At 35.7% G+C, this 20,515-nt stretch overlaps 1 pseudogene; it reads right to left on the minus strand.

Moving 5' to 3' along the window:
• Positions 1-2,808: 2,808 nt before the first annotated feature.
• LOC131409657 (UDP-glucuronosyltransferase 2B31-like) overlaps positions 2,809-20,515 on the minus strand; it is a 62,922-nt pseudogene continuing 45,215 nt past the window's right edge.

Raw genomic sequence — 20,515 nt, forward strand, 5'->3', positions numbered from 1 at the left:
ATATAAAGAATAGCATTTAAATCCTCATCATTGCAAATTCTGTGTTCTTCCAACTGATTTCCTATGTGTATACAAATTTACACATATTTTATTTCCAAAGAAGCGTATCATGATTATTTTTTTTAACCTGAAACTTGTTTTTTATTTAGCCATGTGAGATGGAGAGCATTCGACAATAATGCTTGAATCTATTGTTCTCTGTAATTGCAATATACCATATAACTTTCATAGGAGGTGAATATGTTCATTGATGGATAGCTATTACAGTGCTTGAGGGAACATCCTGAACATAATGTGTGGATGTACAAGTATTTTTGCAGACAGTTTCCTAGATGTAGAATCACAGGGTGAAATAGTATGTTTAAATTTTATTTAAAAGCTTTATTCCACATTATAATCCCTGAAAAATAATTTTTCCTGATTCTTATGTTTGATAAATATTCTCTGGGAAAATAATTTATTGATTTAATTTATATCTCCTGAAGTATCAGAGCTTTTGCTGTCTTATATGTTATAGGCCATTTTTACTTTAGTTAATTGCCTGTTCAACCCTCCATTTATTCTCATATTGGACTATTTGTCTTTTTGTTAGTGACTTGCAAGATTTCTCATCATACAATGGATACCAATCCTTTTCCTGTTTTATGTGTTATAGGATATGTTTGAGGAAAAACTAATTAAGCCTATATGCATGATGTAACAATAGTATTTACTATGACATTTTATTTTTTAATTTATTTATTATGGCACTTTATTATTTTATTAATTAATTTTGTGTTAATATTTTTATTATGGTATTTTATTCTTTTAAATGTGTCAATTAATAGAGAGTTGTATGGGAAAAGACGATAAATTTATCCTATAATTTCCTCAGCATCAACGTTTTAACTTGTTTTTAAAATAAATTCATGCCATAGACTGAAGAATGTTTTTTATGAGACTTTCATTATGGTCTGTTGACCAATAAATACATATATATTTTCTCAACCTGGACCACGTTGACCATAAAGTGATTCCCTGATGTGTAGGATTCAGGGAAGCCTTCAGAGTCCCTGTGGTTTGAATTACATATTCTCCACAGTTTACATAATTTTTGTATTGTTTGCATTGTTACTGATTATGGTTGGTCAAATGTGCCTAGGTTTAAAAGAAAATGGTGATTGTATTTTTATTTTCTGATGCCAAAGTATTTCATGTTTCTATCTTAGGTTAAAGGGACGGATGAGAAACAGGCTTCTTTGTATTTCCTATTTTTCTTTCAATTATTTTATTGAGGTTAATTATTTTATTAATGTTTTATAAAATTATATAATTTCAGTTGTACATTATTGTTTATCAATTTCATTATAGACTGCATTGTGATCACCAACAATAGTCTAATTTTTGTCTGTCACCCTACGTGTGTGCCCCTTTACCCCTTCTACCAATGCCCCAACTTCTATCCCCTCTGGTAACCACTAATCTGTTCTCTTTATCCATGTGTTTTTTTATCTTCCACATATGAGTGAAATCATGTGGTGTTTGTCTATCTCTGTATGAGTTATTTCCCATAGTGTCATACCCTCAAGGTCCATCCATCTTGCTGCAAATGAGATCATTTTGTCATTTTTATGACTGAGTAATATCCCATTGTATATATATACTACATCTTCTTTATCCATTCAGCAGTTTATGAGCCCTTGGTTTGCTTCCATGTCTTGGCTATTGTGAATAATGCTTCAATGAACAGAGGGGTGCATAAATATCTTTGCATTGCTGATTTCAAGTTCTTGGATAAATACCCCGTAGGCTTCTGAGGAAAGAGAGAAGGAATGAGACATGCTGATCTAGTATGGTTATATAGAATAAGAATCATTATTTCAAACTGCCTTCAACAAACACATTGGATTCCTCCCCATATCTGTAAGTAGCTAAGTGACGCTGGGCCTTGTTTTGAAATAAGTGGATATATGTAGGTACAGACGTTTAGAGAGAATAAAAACTCAATAATTCCTATAAAGTACAGGTTTTATATTATCTAATCTATAATTGGGACCTTACGTCCATTATCAAAGGCTAAAGGGAGAATGAAAGCAAACAGGTGAATCTCTTTAAAGGGTCTGAGGTAAAGAGAATACACTAGTGAAATCAAAGTCTTTCTTAAATAGCTCAATTTTATAATAGGAAGCATGTAGTAGTTGTTATATGTCTAAATTCACATACATTCTACTGAGAAATGAGTTAGACTGGATGAAGGCAAAAATTTTTCCCTGTCTTTAGGTAAGGAGTGATGCTGAGGCTGGATGCACAGTAGAAGCCAGACAGCAGTAGTGGTCTCCCAAAAGGAAATGGAACAGTGAATCATTTTACACAATTCTAACTACTGAATAGTTTTTTTAGAAAATGATAAAACTACAAAATTCTGCACCAACACGAAGTTAAATTATTCTGATTATTTACACAATAATACTCATATTGTCAGTAGACTACTTAACGTTCTTGTGTCCATGCACAATGTTTGAAACACAGTGAAGATAAATATTTTTTGATATTAACTTTGAGTTAGAATAATAAATTTCAATAAATACTCATAAAGAATTATTTTTCATTTTATTTTTTCCCAAGTTTTTTTCTCTTTGTATGATATATTTCTAACTCTTAAACAGGGAGTAAATTCCCTGATAACAAATTTTAGCATCTGAGATGCTAAATTGTGAAAGGTTGTTTTGTCACAAGAGGAAGGGACCCTTTCATCATATATTCTTCTTTCTGGAATAGACTAGAGGAATCTTATCTAGGAGGCTTTCCAGCTTCAGCCCTCAGATGCAACTACTCTCTTTTTTCCTTCCTTCATGTTTTAGCAAACTTCCAGCAACATAACAGACAACATTTTGTGATGAAAAATATAGCAATTGCTACAGAGGCCAACAGAAATACAAGCAGATCCAAAGAGTGGTACTGGAACCAGGTGAGTTCATGGGAGGCCGACCACAGGTGTTTGGCTCCTTTGTGGTGCATGACCAACTCCAGAAGACTGCTCGATCTAGAGGCTTCATCGGCTGATCATAGGGAATTCTTGATAATTTCATATCATTCTATTTGTAGCCAAAGGAGAAACACAAAGATACCATCACTGAAAGTACATTAATTTACCTAAGCATATCATTCCCATGAAAGGCTTTTGAAAGTGTCATACATATGTTTTAAAATAAACATCATAGAATTGCAGAAGTAATAGTGTATTTTTATTTGGGTCTTCATAAATGATTTGGTTTTTAAATTGAAATTTTCTGAAGGACAAATATTTTTTAAAATGAAGGTCAAACTTAGTTGGGATAGTTTAATCTTTCTAGCAAAGGAAATGATATGGGCCATTGTAAGAGTTATAAGTGAGATGGGGGAAATGCACTTTTAGAATGAGTCTCATGAAGTATTTAAAGACGAATTGTTTCATTGTTGGTGAAATGCCTCCTCACCAGACCCTGTGCATTCACTCTTCTCTTCTACCCTCTGCTATTTATTTTCCTTCCTGTAGCCAGAATCATTTTTGAAACAGACATCAGATTATGACACTCTTCTGCTCAAAATTTGCATCTTGCTTCTCATCCCATTTAGAATAAATTCCAAGTCTGTTCTTTGACCTGAAGGACCCTACATGGTGATATCTCTGGCAACTTCTTCTATTACTTTGTACCATGCATACTCTGTTGTAGGCACGTTGACCTTATAGCTCATTCTGGAAGTTGCCTAAATTGTTCTCCCCTCATCACCTTTGTATTTGAGTCCCCTCTGTCCCTTTCCTGGAACACTCTTCCCTCAACACCCCAAGACTTGCCTCCTCCTCCTGATAGCAGAGATAGTCGCATATCAGAGAGGGTTTTCCTGGCCATGCTATTATAGCAACCCTAAGCATTTCTTTGATTTTTTTGGTGTATTTTTTTCTTTTTTTACTATTCGATTCCTAGAATTTATAAGAAGGATATGTTCTGTAAAACATTTCTTTTAAGTAAGTATGAGATACATAAGAAAAATGCGCATGTCCTAAGCGATCAGCTCAAAATGTCAAAAATAGCTAGAAAATTGTTGTGAAATGAATATACCAATGTCCCCACTATCCAAATATTGATATAGAGTTCTACAAGCTACATAGAAGCACCCCATTTTCCTGGACCCTTTCACTACTCTCTTTCCCGAATTAACTACTATCTTAACTTTAAATACCATAGTTTTGTTTTTCTTGTTTACTAATTGGAATCATAGTATGTACTCATTTTTTTTGTCTATTATCTAGAAGTTTTTGGTTAGTTACTTTACTATATTGTATTTCATTGTATGATAATACCACAAATTTTCTCTTCATTTATTGATTGATAAATATTTGGATTATTAATAATTTATTGGCCATCACTACTAATGCTGTTATAATTGTTCTTGTATTTGCCTTTTGTTGTATGCGTTTCTGCATTTCTGTTGCATATATATACCTATTAGTGGATTTGATGAGAAGAAGGTGCATGTCTGATTATGATTTATTTATTGACTCTGAATTATTTAGAAATGTGTTGTTTAATTTTCAAAATTTAGAGATTTTTTTAGTTATCTTTTGTTGATTTCTAACTTAATTCTAGTCTGGCCAGTTAATATGCTCCATACGACATTTTGAAAATTTTCTAGTACGGCACTTTTGTTTATGACATAGCATACATGCTCAATTCTATTAACAATTCTATATGCTCTTGAAAAATGTGTTTTCCTCATTGTCATATAAATAAAGTAGATTACATTTTAAAAATATGTTCCTGAAATCACTTTGTTCCTATTCATTATTTTGTCATCTTTTTCTATATTTTTGAGAAAGATCTTTAAAAATGTCCTATTGTGATTATATACTTGTATATTTTGGTTTTTATATTTGTCTACTTTTACTTTGTTTATTTGGAGGATTTAATTGTAGATGTTAACAATTACTAATTTGTATTCTTTTGAAAGATTAACCTATTTGTTGTTATGAAGCATTTATTTTTAGTGGCACTTCTCGTCTAATGTGTCTGATATTAGTATTGGTACAGCATCTTTCCATGGTTACAGTTTAAATCGTAACCTTTTTCTTCCTTTGTACTTACAATCTTCTTGTACACTTCTGTGTAAGCATGTCTTGTAAACAGTACATACATAGTTTTATTTATGTTTAAATGATTTAGTCTGTTTAGCTTTATCTACAGTATGGACATCTTTGCATTTGCATCTACTACCTTTTCCTGTATTTTCTTTTCTATTTGTCAACCTGCTTTGTTTCCTTTTCTTTTCTTCCTTGTCTCCTTTAAAAGTATTTTTTAATTCAATTATGCTACTGTTTTCTTCTTGATAATACACTTTTAAAGTATTCTTAGGTGATAGCCTCCTAATATAATAATAATGCTGTTAGTAGTAATAAATGCTGAATTGATGTTCACGTCCCAGGCACTTACAAATTCCACATTATTTTCCTTTGGAATATGAAAAATTTAATTATTAATGATTTATTTTTATCAAAATTAAAAAGTTTTCTACTTGAATGGACAAAAGCCAGAGAATGAAAAATCAACCATCCAGAATGAGAGAAAATATATTCAAGTCAAATATCTAAGATACCTGTATCCATAGTATATAAAGAATTCTTACAATCCAATAATAAGAAGACAAATAACCCCATTAAAAAATAGAAGTGAAAAGGATTGAAATAGATAAAGGATTGAAATAGATATTTCTCTAAGTAAGATAGATGATTGGAGAACAAGCGTAAGAAAAGATACTCAACATCTTTGGCTATGATGGAAATACTAATCAAGTCCACAACGAGAGACCACTTAACACCCACTAGGATCACTATAATCAAAACGGCTGATGATAACAAGTGTTTGCAATGATATGGAAACTGGGAACCCTCATATACTGCTGATGGGAGTGTAATATGGTCCAGTCTCTTTGTACAACAGTTTGGCAGTTCATCATAAAGTTACCATATGACCCAGAATCCACTTGTAGATAGCTTCCCAAAACAAATTAAAGCATATGTTCACACAAAAACATAATAGCAATATTAATAATAGCTAAATATGGAAACAACTAAAATATCCATCAACTCATAAATGGATAAATAATATATGCTATCTTCGTATCATAGAATATTATTCAGCAATACAAAGCTACAATAGGGATGAAATTCAAAAACATTATGCTATACAAAAGAAGCCAGTTGCAAATGACCACATATTATATGATTTCATTTATGTGAAATGTCCAGAAGAACTAACCTCTAGAGTTCATAAATTTGATTAGATATTCCTCGGGAAGTGGGGAATGAAAAGTGACTTTGAGGGCATGTCAGATTTCTTTTTACAGTAATGAATCTGTCTGAAATTTATATCTTGTTGATGATTTCATAGATCTTTAAACATACTACGTATATTTGAGTTTTATACTTTAAACAAGTCAATTTTCTAGCATGTAAATTATACTTAGTTATAAAATATATTAAAATAATGGCAAAAATCAATTTTGAGCAGAAGATATTTGTAGTTTAGAAGTATTAGGCACTGAATCAATATATTTTATAATGTTTCTTCTAGTTCATCACTCCTTCCTTTTATGGGTTCTATCATATTTTTAAAAATGTGTCCTTTTTACAAATACCTATAGAACTGTACCTTTTAGACGTAAAAATTGTTGCACTAATTGGTTACCCATTAAATGAAGAGGGTTAAAATGTACTTTGATATAAATGTGTGGTTAAAAATAAAAGTAGATTTAAGAATGGTTAATTCTTGCTAGTAATTTCAAAATTAGCTTCTTAAAAATGTGATGAAACTCATACTCACTGTTCATAAGAGTACATATCTATATAAACTTTCTATTGAAAAAATTATGATACTCACAAAGGGTCATTAATGACCGTCTTCAATACATTGAAGAAACTATTACTTGACCTGTGGAAGTCCAAGCTAACAGCTGCTCCCTTGGTCTTCATGTGAACAATGTTGTCAGGTTGATCCACAAACAAAGGAATTCCCACCACAGAGATCCCATGGTAGATGGCCTCATACATGCTGTTGGTCCTACCGTGAGTTATAAAGGCTTTGGCTTTTGGATGATCTAGGATTGAGTGAATTTCAGCAAATTATTAATTATAAGTCTTAGAATAAGCTGACAGTAGGTCAATATAAGGCACCGCAAGCGACGGTGTATTTAGATAACAGATTAATACACACTTGAAACTGATTTAAAATGTCTTTCAGATCTCAAAGGAAGAAGCAGCTCAGTCAGCTGGAGAGGCAAGTGAAAGCTACAGAGAAGATTGTTGTGTTTCTTTTGACTTGAAAAATGAATACAAGTTTCCAGGTGGACAAATTGAAAGAAATGATTCTGGATTAAAAAAAAGAGTATGTGCAAACAAAAAAATATGGGGTGAGCATGAGAGAATATCTTCTGTTAAAGAAGTAGAGAAGTAGCTGAGTCTAATAAGTAGTGTGTCGAGGCAGCAAGAAGCATGATGGTGATGGTGCAGGAATCAGTGGAAGGAAAGGCTCCACGTTACATGAAATGTATTATTACTTCATGAAAATGATTGTGGATTCTTCTCCTATAGAAAATGGAGAATCACTGGTAATAAAAGCAGAGCTGTTACTTATCAGTGGCACATAGTATACGCTCACAGTCGGGGAAAGGAACTGTGTAAAAGGAGAATTACGTGACAACGTGACAATCCAGAAAGGTATTGAAAAATGCTCTGTGAGAGTTAAGTATGTGAAATAAAGATACTTTGACTCTGGCTATAAGGCATGTGACTGTGTATAATAAACTCCAAGTGTTATATCTTACCCTTTTCCTCTAAGACTAGGAAATAAATATAAGAAAGTTAAGTTTTATTTTTGTTATTTTCAATAATAAATGTTCAATAAATTTCTTTCCTGGTGAACTATTATCACTCTGGTTGACTTCACCTCTCATTTCAGTACTTGTTTTCCAAAGTTACCATGAAGGTCATTCTGGAGGATCTACTCATAAAGCCGAATATTTGGCCCTAAAGTATCTGGTTTCTTGCCATCAAATCCCCATATAAACTGTTAGGAAATACCTTATTCCAAGAGTTGAACTTCATAATTATAGCATGTTAGAATCTAAATAGATTGAGACATCTAGTTAAACCTTCTCCATATGACAGATGAGGAAATGAAGTAAAGAGATGTTAGATAACGAGAACCAATGAAACACTGATGTAATAGGAATACTCATATTTCATGTACTTATTTTTATATTGAATCAGGTATGAATGCAATTATGTTCTTTGACACTTAGGAGTAAGACTGTAAGCTACTCAATGACCAATTTAAGAATACAAAAATCTTTAAGTAGTCATTTTAATTCTAATGTAAAAAACAGTAAGAAATTACTGATTATCTGTACGTTTATGTTGTTTTAGCTATGTATTATTCTAGCTCTCATCTTCCAGATTTAATATTAACCCATATATTTCTTTTCCAGTGAAATGGGAAGCAGTTTAGATACATCCTCGTGTTTCCTAAGTTATTTTACTACATTTACATCTTTTGAGTTAAGAATCAATGCAATCAGCTATTTGTGCAAATTAAATAATTCTGATCTTTAACAATTTGTTAATAATAATAAATAATTTCTGTTTAACAAGTATGCTTAGCTTCTTTTTTTTTTTTTTTTTTGTGAGGAACATCAGCCCTGTGCTAACGTCTGCCAATCCTCCTCCTTTTTTGCTGAGGAAGACTGGCCCTGGGCTAACATCTGTGCCCATCTTCCTCCACTTTATATGGGACGCCGCCACAGCATGGCTTGCCAAGCGGTGCGTCGGTGCGAGGCCGGGATCCAAACCGGCAAACCCCAGGCTGCCGCAGCAGAGCATGTGCACTTAATCGCTTGCTCCACTCGGCCGGCCCCTGCTTAGCTTCTTTTAAATTACTAATTATCAATCTCTCCTTCCAAGAAAAACTTCAAGTGGCAACTTTTTACAGGAATCCAGTATTATCACTATTGCTTAGTTTGAAAATTCTTTAAAAGTAGAAAAGAAGAGCCCATTGGCACTTCATAAATAGTAGTATAGCCATCTGAAAAGACTGAATATCATGATGATGCTAAATTTTATTTATCAGACTGTTAACACTTCAATGATGTGATACAATGCATTGACAGCATTGATTAATATGGTTTCTTATAGCCAAGCCATTTTCAAGTGTAGTACCAAAATTAAGTACAGATTTTGGAATTCCCAAGCAATCCTCATAAGCAAGAATTTAATTTACAAGTGGTTAACATCTATTTGCTATGTGAATGTTAAAGTAACTTCAGATTCTCAGCAAACTAGTATAGGTGATAAGGAGAAAGCTATATCAGTTAGGAAAGTAGAAAGTAGTTCAGAAATATCCAGAAATTCCAAGTACGTTTTATGTATTAGAAATAATTTACTGCCATATTTTGTGGGAAAGGGGCATCTGAAAAATTTTTATTCCAGGCTTGCTTCTGGTTGAATCCTTTTTATATTTCCTTCTCCTTCTTCAATCCAGAGGAGTTATAATCTGATAGATTAGAGCAGAGTGGTTGTAAGGACACATTTTATAAAGCACAGCGTCATCTTAAGGGCTGGACCCACCTCCATCTTTTGTTTTATGTTTTCCTGCTTCAGACCTTGGAAGGGCCCCATTCACAAGTGCAGTTTTTTCTCCTTTTTCATGCCTATTTTTTTTTCTCTAAATCATCGTGGCTGGATTGGTACTTGGATGCAATTTGGTGAGCCCTGGCCATCCTTTTTCCAAATAGCACCCTGAAGAGCACATTGACTAGGCCTATTCCAAAATTGAGGGGAAGTAAAAGAGGCCTGGATTACCTAGCAAGCCTAAACCACAAGATGCCTTTGAGACTTTTATCAACTCTTGCTGAATGTTAATATTAAAATTTAACTGGAGAGTGACATCAGCCTCATGGCGGAGTGAGCTTTCCCGTGAACTCTTCCCCCGACATGATACAACAAAAGGAACAGTCACATACCAACAACGGAATCCCAGACAGTGAAAAGCTAGAGCGGAAAGATCCACACTGCCTCACATCTGAGAGCAGAAAGTGCTGGGCCCCCGGAGGAAGTGTGGAGAGGTAAGGAGACCTCCTCTCCCTCCCCATCAGATCAGCGATCTTGGTCCGCTCGGCTCCCAGAGAGGGGGGAGGGGCGGCCCTCAACGGGGAATCCATAGCTCTTCCGACTCTCTCAGCCAGTGGGAAACTCCCGCACAGAGAACTCAGAAGAGCCACAGGGCTACCATCAACATCTGAGCACCCCAGAGAGCGGATAAAGAGTGGCAAACGAGAAGCCTCCCACGTCAGGGACCCAGAGGGCAAAAGAGAGAGCTCCCCCCTCCCCGTAAACCGGACCCTGCAGGTCAACCGACCAGACCAGACCTAGCGATCTGCGGCAGACCAACCAAGAGATCCCCGACAGAACAGACCAAGTGATGCGCGGCAGACCTGATCAAAGGACCGGACCCGTGGATTGCAGTGGGAAAAAAAAAAAATAAAAAAACAAAACTGTGGATCGCTGCAGAAAAACGGGGGCAGAGCGTAGGGGGCTTAGACTACACAGCCCTTTACCATCAGACAGCGGCGGCAGGTGGAAATTGCAACCAGAGATTTCCAGGATGAGGAAAAACAAAACCAACACAGGAACCACAATGTAAAAATATATGAAATCACCAGACCAGAAACAAAATGACAAGCACCCAGAAATCAACCCCGAAGACACAGAAATCCATAATCTAAATGACAGAAATTTCAAATTAGCTATCATAAAAACACTCAGCGAAATACGAGACAACACAGACAAACAATTCAATGAGATTAGGAGTTTCGTCACAAAAGAGATTGAAATCATAAAGAAAAACCAATCAGTGCCGATGGAGATGAAGAACACAATGGAGGAGATAAAGGAGAATCTGGAATCTTTAAAGAACAGAGCTGACAATATGGAGGAAAGAATTAGCACTTTAGAGGATAGGAATACAGATATACTCCAGATGGAAGAGGAGAGAGAACTAAGACTAAAAAGAAATGAAGAAAGACTCCAAGAAATATCTGACTCTATTACAAAATGTAACATAAGAATTATAGGTATTCCTGAGGGAGAAGAGAGGGAAAGAGGAACAGAGAGCCTATTCAAGGAAATAATAGCTGAGAATTTCCCAAATCTGGGGAAGGAGCAGGAAATACCAGTAAGTGAAGCCAACAGGACACCTAAATATATTAACAGACAGAGGCCTCCACCACGACACCTAGTGGTAAGGCTAGCCAGGGTCAATGACAAAGAAACAATATTAAGGGCAGCTAGACAAAAACAAAAAATAATGTACAAAGGAACTCCCATCAGGCTCTCAGTGGATTTCTCAACAGAAACTTTATAGGCTAGAAGAGACTGGAACGATATATTCAAAATACTGAAAGACAAAAACTTTCAGCCAAGAATACTCTATCCAGCAAAAATATCCTTCAAATATGATGGAGAAATAGTAACTCTCCCAGATAAACAAAAGCTAAGGGAGTTCATGGCCACGAGACCCCCACTACAAGAAATACTCAAGAAGGCCCTCAGGCCTGAAAAAAAGAAGAGAAAGGGAACACAAAGCTTGGAGCAAGGAGAAAAGTAGGTAGGCAAACTGAGAAAAATAGTAGATCTTTACCGGAATAGGTTAGCAACCATTTAAATACTAAATTCAAAGATTAAAGGAAGAAACTCACCAAAAATAAATTTAACCTCATCACTGTAAACACACAGCCACAACACAAGATAGAATAAGGTATAAAAAGAACATCTTAGAAGGGGAAGAGGGAAGTGATTGAATTGACTTAGTATAAGGAAATAGGAGGCCATCAGATAATGGACTATCTCATACACAATATTTTTTGCCCAAACCTCAAGGTAACCACTAAACAAATAATCAAAACAAAACCACATATGATAAACAAAGAGAAAACTAGAAGAGTCATAAGACAGAACAACCAAACTGAATTGGCAGTCCGAAACAAATGGGACAAGAAACAAAGGAAATGCAAAATAACCAGAAAATAAGTGACAAAACAGCAACATTAAGCCCTCATATATCAATAATTACCCTAAATGTAAATAGATTGAACTCTCCAAAAAGATACAGAGTGGCAGGATGGATTAAAAAGCAAGACCCAACAATATGCTGCCTCCAGGAAACACATCTCAGCTCTAAAGACAAGCACAGGCTCAGAGTGAAAGGATGGAAGAAAATACTCCGAGCTAATGGCAAACAAAAAAAAGCAGGTGTTGCCATACTCATATCAGACAAAGTAGACTTCAAGATAAAACACATTAAGAAAGACAAAGAAGGGAAATATATAATGATAAAAGGGACACTCCATCAAGAAGACATATCACTTATAAATATATATGCACCCAACATAGGAGCACCAATGCACATAAAGCAACTATTAACAAACCTAAAAGGAGACATCAACAACAGCACAATAATAGTAGGGGATCTTAACACCCCACTTACAACAATGGATAGATCATCCAGACAAAAAGTCAATGAAGAAATAGTAGACTTAAATGAAAAACTGGACGAGATGGACCTAGTAGACATATACAGAGCACTCCATCCAAAAACAGCTGACTACACATTCTTCTCAAGTGCGCATGGAACATTCTCTAGGATAGACCATATGTTGGGAAACAAAGCAAGCCTCAATAAATTTAAGAAGATTGAAATCATAACAAGCATCTTTTCAGACCATAAGGCTATGAAACTGGAAATGAACCAGGAAAAAAAAACTGGGAAAGTGACAAAAATGTGGAGATTAAACAACATGCTACTGAACAAACAATGGATCATTGATGAAATTAAAGGAGAAATCAAAAACTATCTGGAAACAAACGAAAATGATAACATGCCATATCAAACCATATGGGATGCAGCAAAAGCAGTCCTGAGAGGGAAACTCATAGCAATACAAGCCCACCTTAACAAACAAGAAAAAGCCCTAATAGGCAACCTTAAATTACACCTAACAGAACTAGAAAAAGAAGAACAAACAAAGCCCAAAGCCAGCAGAAGGAGAGAAATAATAAAAATCAGAGCAGAAATAAATGATATTGAGACCGAAAAAACAGTAGAAAGGATTAATGAAACAAAGAGTTGGTTCTTCGAGAAGATAAACAAAATCGACAAACCCTTAGCCAGGCTTACTAAGAAAAAAAGAGAAAAGGCTCAAGTAAATAAAATTAGAAATGAAAGAGGAGAAATTACAATGGATACCATGGAAATACAGAGGATTATAAGAGAATACTATGAGAAATTATATGCCAACAAATTGGACAATCTAGAAGAAATGGATAAATTCTTAGACTTATACAACCTCCCAAAATTGAACCAAGAAGAAATGGAGAATCTGAATAGACCAATAACAAGTAAAGAGATTGAAATAGTAATCAAAAACCTCCCAAAAAATAAAAGTCCAGGACCAGATGGCTTCTCCAGTGAATTTTACCAAACATTCAAAGAAGATTTAATACCCATCCTCCTCAAACTATTCCAAAAAATGGAGGAAGATGGAACAATTCCTAAATCATTCTACAAGGCCAACATCACCCTGATACCAAAACCAGACAAAGACAATACAAAGAAAGAAAATTACAGGCCAATATCGCTGATGAACATTGATGCAAAAATCCTCAACAAAATATTGGCAAACCGAATACAACAATACATTAAAAAGATCATACACCATGATCAAGTGGGATTTATACCAGGGACACAGGGATGGTTCAACATCTGCAAATCAATCAACATGATACATCACATCAACAAAACAAAGAATAAAAACCACATGATCATCTCAATAGACGCAGAAAAGGCATTTGACAAGATACAACATCCATTTATGATAAAAACTTTCAATAAAATGGGAATAGAAGGAAAGTACCTCAACATAATAAAGGCCATATATGACAAACCCACAGCCAACATCATACTCAATGGGGAAAGACTGAAAGCCATTCCTCTGAGAAGAGGAACGAGGCAGGGCTGCCCACTCTCACCAGTCCTGTTCAACATAGTACTGGAGGTTTTGACCAGAGCAATTAGGCAAGAAAAAAGAATAAAAGGCATCGAAATAGGTAACGAAGAAGTGAAACTCTCACTATTTGCAGATGACATGCTTGTATATATAGAAAACCCTAAAGAATCTGTTGGAAAACTATTAGAAACAATCAACAACTACAGCAAAGTTGCAGGGTACAAAATCAATCTACAAAAATCAGTTGCATTTCTCTATGCTAACAATGAACTAACAGAAAGAGAGCTCAAAAAGATAATACCATTTACAACTGCATCAAAAAGAATAAAATACCTAGGAATAAATCTTACCAAGGAGGTGAAGGACCTATACAATGAGAACTACAAGACATTATTGAAAGAAATCCATGATGACATAAAGAAATGGAAAGATATCCCATGCACATGGATTGGAAGAATAATCATAGTTAAAATGTCTATATTACCTAAAGCAATCTACAGATTCAATGTAATCCCAATCAGAATCCCAATGACATTCTTCACAGAAATAGAAAAAAGAATACTAAAATTTATAGGGGGCAACAAAAGACCCCGAATAACTAAAGAAATCCTAAGAAAATAACAAAGCAGGAGGCATTGCAATCCCTGACTTCAAAACATACTACAAAGCAATAGTAATCAAAACAGCATGGTACTGGTACAAAAACAGACACACAGATCAATGGAACAGAATTGAAAGCCCAGAAATAAAACCATACATATATGGACAGCTAATTTTTGACAAAGGCGCTAAGAACATGCAATGGAGAAAGGAAAGTCTCTTCAATAAATGGTGCTGGGAAAACTGAACAGCCACATGCAAAAGAATGAAAGTGGACCATGTGCTATCGCCATTCCCAAAAATTAACTCAAAATGGATCAAAGACCTGAAGGTGAGACCTGAAACTATAAAACTCATAGAAGAAAATATAGGCAACACACTATTTGACTTTAGTTTTAAAGGAATCTTTTCGGATGACATTATACCCAGACTAGGGAAACTAAAGAAAAAATAAACAAGTGGGACTTTATCAGATTAAAGAGCTTTTATAAGACAAATGAAACCAGAATCAAGATGAACAGACAACCAACCAGCTGGGAGAGAATATTTGCAAAACATACATCTGACAAGGGGTTGATCTCCATAATATATAAAGAACTCACACAACTGAAGAACAAAAAAACAAACAACCCGATCAAAAAATGGGCAGAGGAAATGAACAGACACTTCTCCAAGGAAGATATACAGATGGCCAATAGGCACATGAAAAGATACTCAACATCATTAATCCTCAGGGAAATGCAAATCAAAACAACACTAAGATACCACCTCACACCCGTTAGAATGGCTATAATCTCCAAGACAAAAAACAACAAATGTTGGCGAGGATGTGGAGAAACAGGAACTCTCATACACAGCTGGTGGGAATGCAAATTGGTGCAGCCTCTATGGAAAACGGTATGGAGATTCCTCAAAGAATTAAAAATAGAGATACCCTATGATCCAGCCATCCCACTACTGGGAATCTATCCAACGAACCTGAAATCAACAATCCAAAGAGGCTTATGCAGCCCTATGTTCATTGCAGCATTATTCACCATAGCCAAGAAGTGGAATCAACCTAAGTGTCCCTCGACTGACTATTGGATTAAGAAAATGTGGTATATATATACAATGGAATACTACTCAGCCATAAAAAAAGACAAAATCATCCTATTTGCAACAACATGGATGGGCCTGGAGCATATTATGTTAAGTGAAATAAGCCAGAAAGAGAAAGACAAACACTGTATGATCTCACTCATATGTGGAATATAAACCAACACATGGACAGGGAAAACTGGACTGTTGTTACCAGGGGCAGTGGGGGTGGGGGTGGGCACAAGGGGTGAAGGGAGTCATATATATGGTGATGGACAAAGAAAAATGTACAACCCAAAATTCCACAATGTTAGAAATCATTAAAACATCAATAAAAAAAAAAGTTAAAAAAAAAATTTTAACTGCTTTCTGAGTACATCTGTGGTGTGTGTAGTGCCCTCTGGAATCATGCAAGGAAAAGGGGGAAATGACAGTGTAGAATTTAGTGATATCTGTACCTGCCTGCAATATCACTATAATACCAGTAATTCACACTACACCTCTTAAATATTTCTTTCAGATCACAAATTTAATGCCAAAGTTATTGTCAGTCAAAGACACTTTTGTGCTACTTTAGCACCTACCATACATATCTGGGTTTTTAAATTAGTATTTGAGATAAGTGGGATCTGTCGTGATACAGTGAAGTTAACGTTTCATGAAGGAAATTTCTGTAGTCATAGTCTATTCCAATTTTAACAGACTCATTAAATAGTTGCCCACTATAAGGTACTTTATCTTCCCTTTTGTGAAATCTGGCCAAGGGCTGATGCGATTATATTGGCCCTTTCTTCTGTCAAGTTTCTGACCACTGACCCCAGAGTAAACACCACAATGCCATTTTCTCCAGTGCTCTGGGCAAACTCTTCCATTTCCTGTGGAGATAGAATTTGCTCCATCACGAAAGACCAACAGCATAGCAAACACTATGTAAAGGATTAACTACAAACAACTAAAGAGATAATTTTGTGTTATCAGGAATTATTAGAGTAGTGCCCATTTTTTTAATTGTGGTCAAATCCACATAGCATTAACTTACCACCTTAACAAATCCTACGTGTAGAGTTGGTAGTGTTAAGTATTCACTTTGTCCTGTAACCAGTCTCCAGAAAATTTTCATCTTGGAAAACTAGGACCATTTCCATTATACAAGAAATCCCTGTTTCCCTCTTAACCAGTCCTGCCAACCATCATTCTACTTTCTGTTTCTATGAATTTGACTAGCTTAGGTACCTCATATAACTAGAATCATACAGCATTTGGCTTTTCATGAGTGGCCCAATTCACTTAGCATAACACCTTTAAGGTTCAGCTATATTGTAGCTTGTGTTGGAATTTCCTTCAGTTTTAAGGCTAGTATTCCTGGGGTATAAATACCACATTTTGTTTATTGATTCATTTGTCAATGGACACTTGGGTTGCTTCCACCTTTGGGCTCATGTGAATAGTGTTGGTATGAAGACGGGTGTGCAAATATGTCATCTGGATTCTAATATCAATTCTTTTGGATATATACTTAAAAGTGTAATTGCTGGAGCAAATGGTAATTCAATTTTAGTTTTGTGAGGAACCTCCATTTCTTTTATATTTGTAGCAGTTTATATCAGACCTAATCCCTCATTTCCTTTGCCAGTATATGATTGATATGAGTTTACTTTCCTTTTTTATATATATTTGTGCAAATATATGTGTGTGTCTCTGTGTGTGTTTGTGTGAATAAAGAAGAAATGAGACAGAACCAGTACACAGTTTTGACCAGGCAATGCTCTTAGACGATGTTATATCCATACTCTTTATTTATAATATTATGAATTATAGGCATACCTCGGAAGTATTGTAGGATCAGTTTCACTCCACTGCAATAAAGTGAATATTGCAATAAAGGGAGTCATGCAATTTTTTAGTTTCCTAGAGCATAGAAAAGTTATGTTTACACTCTAGGCTATTAAGTGTGCAATAGCATCATGTCTAAAAAACAATGTGCATTCCTTAATTAAAAAATTCTTTATTGCTAATAAATGCTAACAATCCTGTGACCCTCAGCAAGTCATAATATTTTTGCTGGTGGTGGGCCTTGCCTCACTGTTGATGGCTGCTGATCAAGGTGGTGGTTGATATAGGTTGGGGTGGCTGTGGGAATTTCTTAAAATAAGACAACAGTGAAATTTGCTGCATCGATTGAGTCTTCCTTTCATGAATGATTTCTCTGTAGCATGGGATGCTGTTTGAAAGCCTTTTCCCCACAGTAGAACTTCTTTCAAAATTGGCATCATTCCTCTCAAACTCTGCCGCTGCTTTATCAACTAAGTTTACGTTATACTCTAAACCCTTTGCTGTCATTTCAACGTACTTCACAGCATTTCCTCAAGAGTAGATTCCATCTCAAGAACCCACTCACTTTGGTCATCCATAAGAAGCAACTCCTTATCCATTAAAGTTTTTTCATGAGATTGCAGCAACTCAGCCACATTTTCAGGCTCCACTTCAAATTCTAGTTCTCGTGCTATTTCCACCACATCTGCAGTTACTTTCTCCACTGAAGTCCTGAACCCCTCAGAGTCAGCCATGAAGGTTGGAATCAACTTCTTCCAAGCTCTTGTTAACGTTTATATTTTGAGCTCTTCCCATGAATCACAAATGTTCTTAATGGCATCTAGAATGATGAATCTTTTCCAGAAGGTTTTCAAGTTACTTTGCCCAGATCCATCATTGGAATCACTATCTACGGCAGCTATAGCCTTATGAAATCTATTTCTTGAATAATAAGACTTGAAAGTCTAAATAACTCCTTAATCCATGGGCTACAGAATGGATGTTGTGTTAGCAGGCATGAAAACAACATTAACCTTGTGGTACATGTCCATTAGAAGTTTTGGGTGATCAGGTGCATTGCCAGTGAGCAGTAATGTTTTGAAAGGAACCTTTCTTCTGAGCAGTAGGTCTCAACAGTGGGCTTAAAATATTCAGTAAACCGTGTTGTAAACAGACGTGCTGTTAAGCAGGCTTTGTTGTTCCTTTTATATAACACAGGCAGGGTAACTTTAGCATAATTCATAAGGGCTCTAGGATTTTCAAAACGGTAAATGAGCATTGGCATCAACTCAATGACCCCAGATGCATTATGCTCTAACAGGAAAGTCAGCCTGTCCTTTGAAGCTTTGAAGCCAAGCATTGACTTCTCCTCTCTACTTATGATAGTCCTAGATGGCATCTTTTTCCAATATAAGGCTGTTTCATCTATATTGAAAATCTGCTCTTTAGTGCAGCCACCTTCATGACCATCTTAGCTAGACCTTCTGGATAATTTGCTGGAGCTTCTACATCAGCACTTGCTCCTTCACCTTGCACTTTTATGTTATGGAGATGGCTTCTTTCTTTAAACTCTAGGAACCAACCTCTGCTGGCTTCAAACTTTTCTTCTGCAGCCTCCTCACCTCTCTCAGCCTTCAGAGAACTGATGAGAGTCAGGGCCTTGCTCTGGATTAGGTTTTGGAATGTTGTGGCTCTTTGGTTTCCTATCCAGACCACTAAACCTTTCTCCATATCAGCTTTAAGTCTGTTATACGTTCTTTCTTTTCTTTTTCTAGGTAAGATTCACCCTGAAATAACATCTGTTGCCAATCTTTTCTTTTTGCTTGAGGAATATTTGTCCTGAGCTAACATCTGTGCCAATCTTCCTCTCTTTTGTTTGTGGGCCATGGCCACAGCATGGCTGTCAATGAGTGGTGTGTGTCCATGCCTGGGAGCTGAACCCAGGCCGCCAAAGCAGAATGTGCCGAACTTAACCACCAGGCTATGGGTCCCGCCCCTTGTTACACTTTCATATCATTCATGTGTTCACTGGAGTAGCATTTTCTTTTTGAGGAAGATAAGCCTTGAGCTAACATCTGTTGCCAATCCTCCTCATTTTTTGCTGATGAAGACTGTCCCTGTGGTAACGTCCGTGCTCGTCTTCCTCTACTTTCTATGGGACTCCATCACAGCATGGCTTTGATAAGCAGTGCTCAGCTCTGCAACTGTGATCCCAAACTATGAAATGTACTCCGCCGAAATGGAGCGCATGCACTTAAAGACTATGCCACTGGGCGAGCCCGTGGAGTAACATTTTTAATTTCATTCAAGAACTTTTCCTTTGAATTTACAACTTGTACAGTGGTGAATGACAACTGGCCATTGGTGGTGGACGTTATGCAGTCTATACAGAGTCAAAATATAATGACGTACACCGGAAATTTCTCTATTATAAAGCAACGTTACCTCAATTTTAAAAAATGCAATGTCTGTGATGCACAATGAAGGGATTGAAATAAAACGAGGTAGGCCTACACTAATATATATTCTTGGAAGGAGGCTACACAGCAGAATCTTAAGCCTCCTTTGATCCTTTATTTTTCTAGTTCTACTAAAACATTTGCATTTATTCCAGGCAGATTTTTACAGAAATATTTTAGTTTAGTCATTAGTATTATGTGTCTCTGCCTATGAGCACTAAGAAAAAGTTTGTTATGATTAGGATGACTTTATTTCTTTTCTCTAATTTCTATAATAATTTATACATCATATTAACTCTTGTTAGAATTCCCCAAGCTCTCTCTCTAAATCACTCTTTAAAGGCTGAAGGTTAAGTGTCACTGTCATTTATGATTCTATTAATACTATTTGGAATTTCCATGAAATGGCCCTAAAGTCTTTATTTTTAATCCAGAAATATACCTGTCTAGTTACTTATTTGAGTGACCATATTTCTGGCTTATTTATGTTTGAC

The sequence above is a fragment of the Diceros bicornis genome, chromosome 8 (genome assembly GCF_020826845.1).
Source record: "Diceros bicornis minor isolate mBicDic1 chromosome 8, mDicBic1.mat.cur, whole genome shotgun sequence".
Lineage (NCBI taxonomy): Eukaryota > Metazoa > Chordata > Mammalia > Perissodactyla > Rhinocerotidae > Diceros > Diceros bicornis.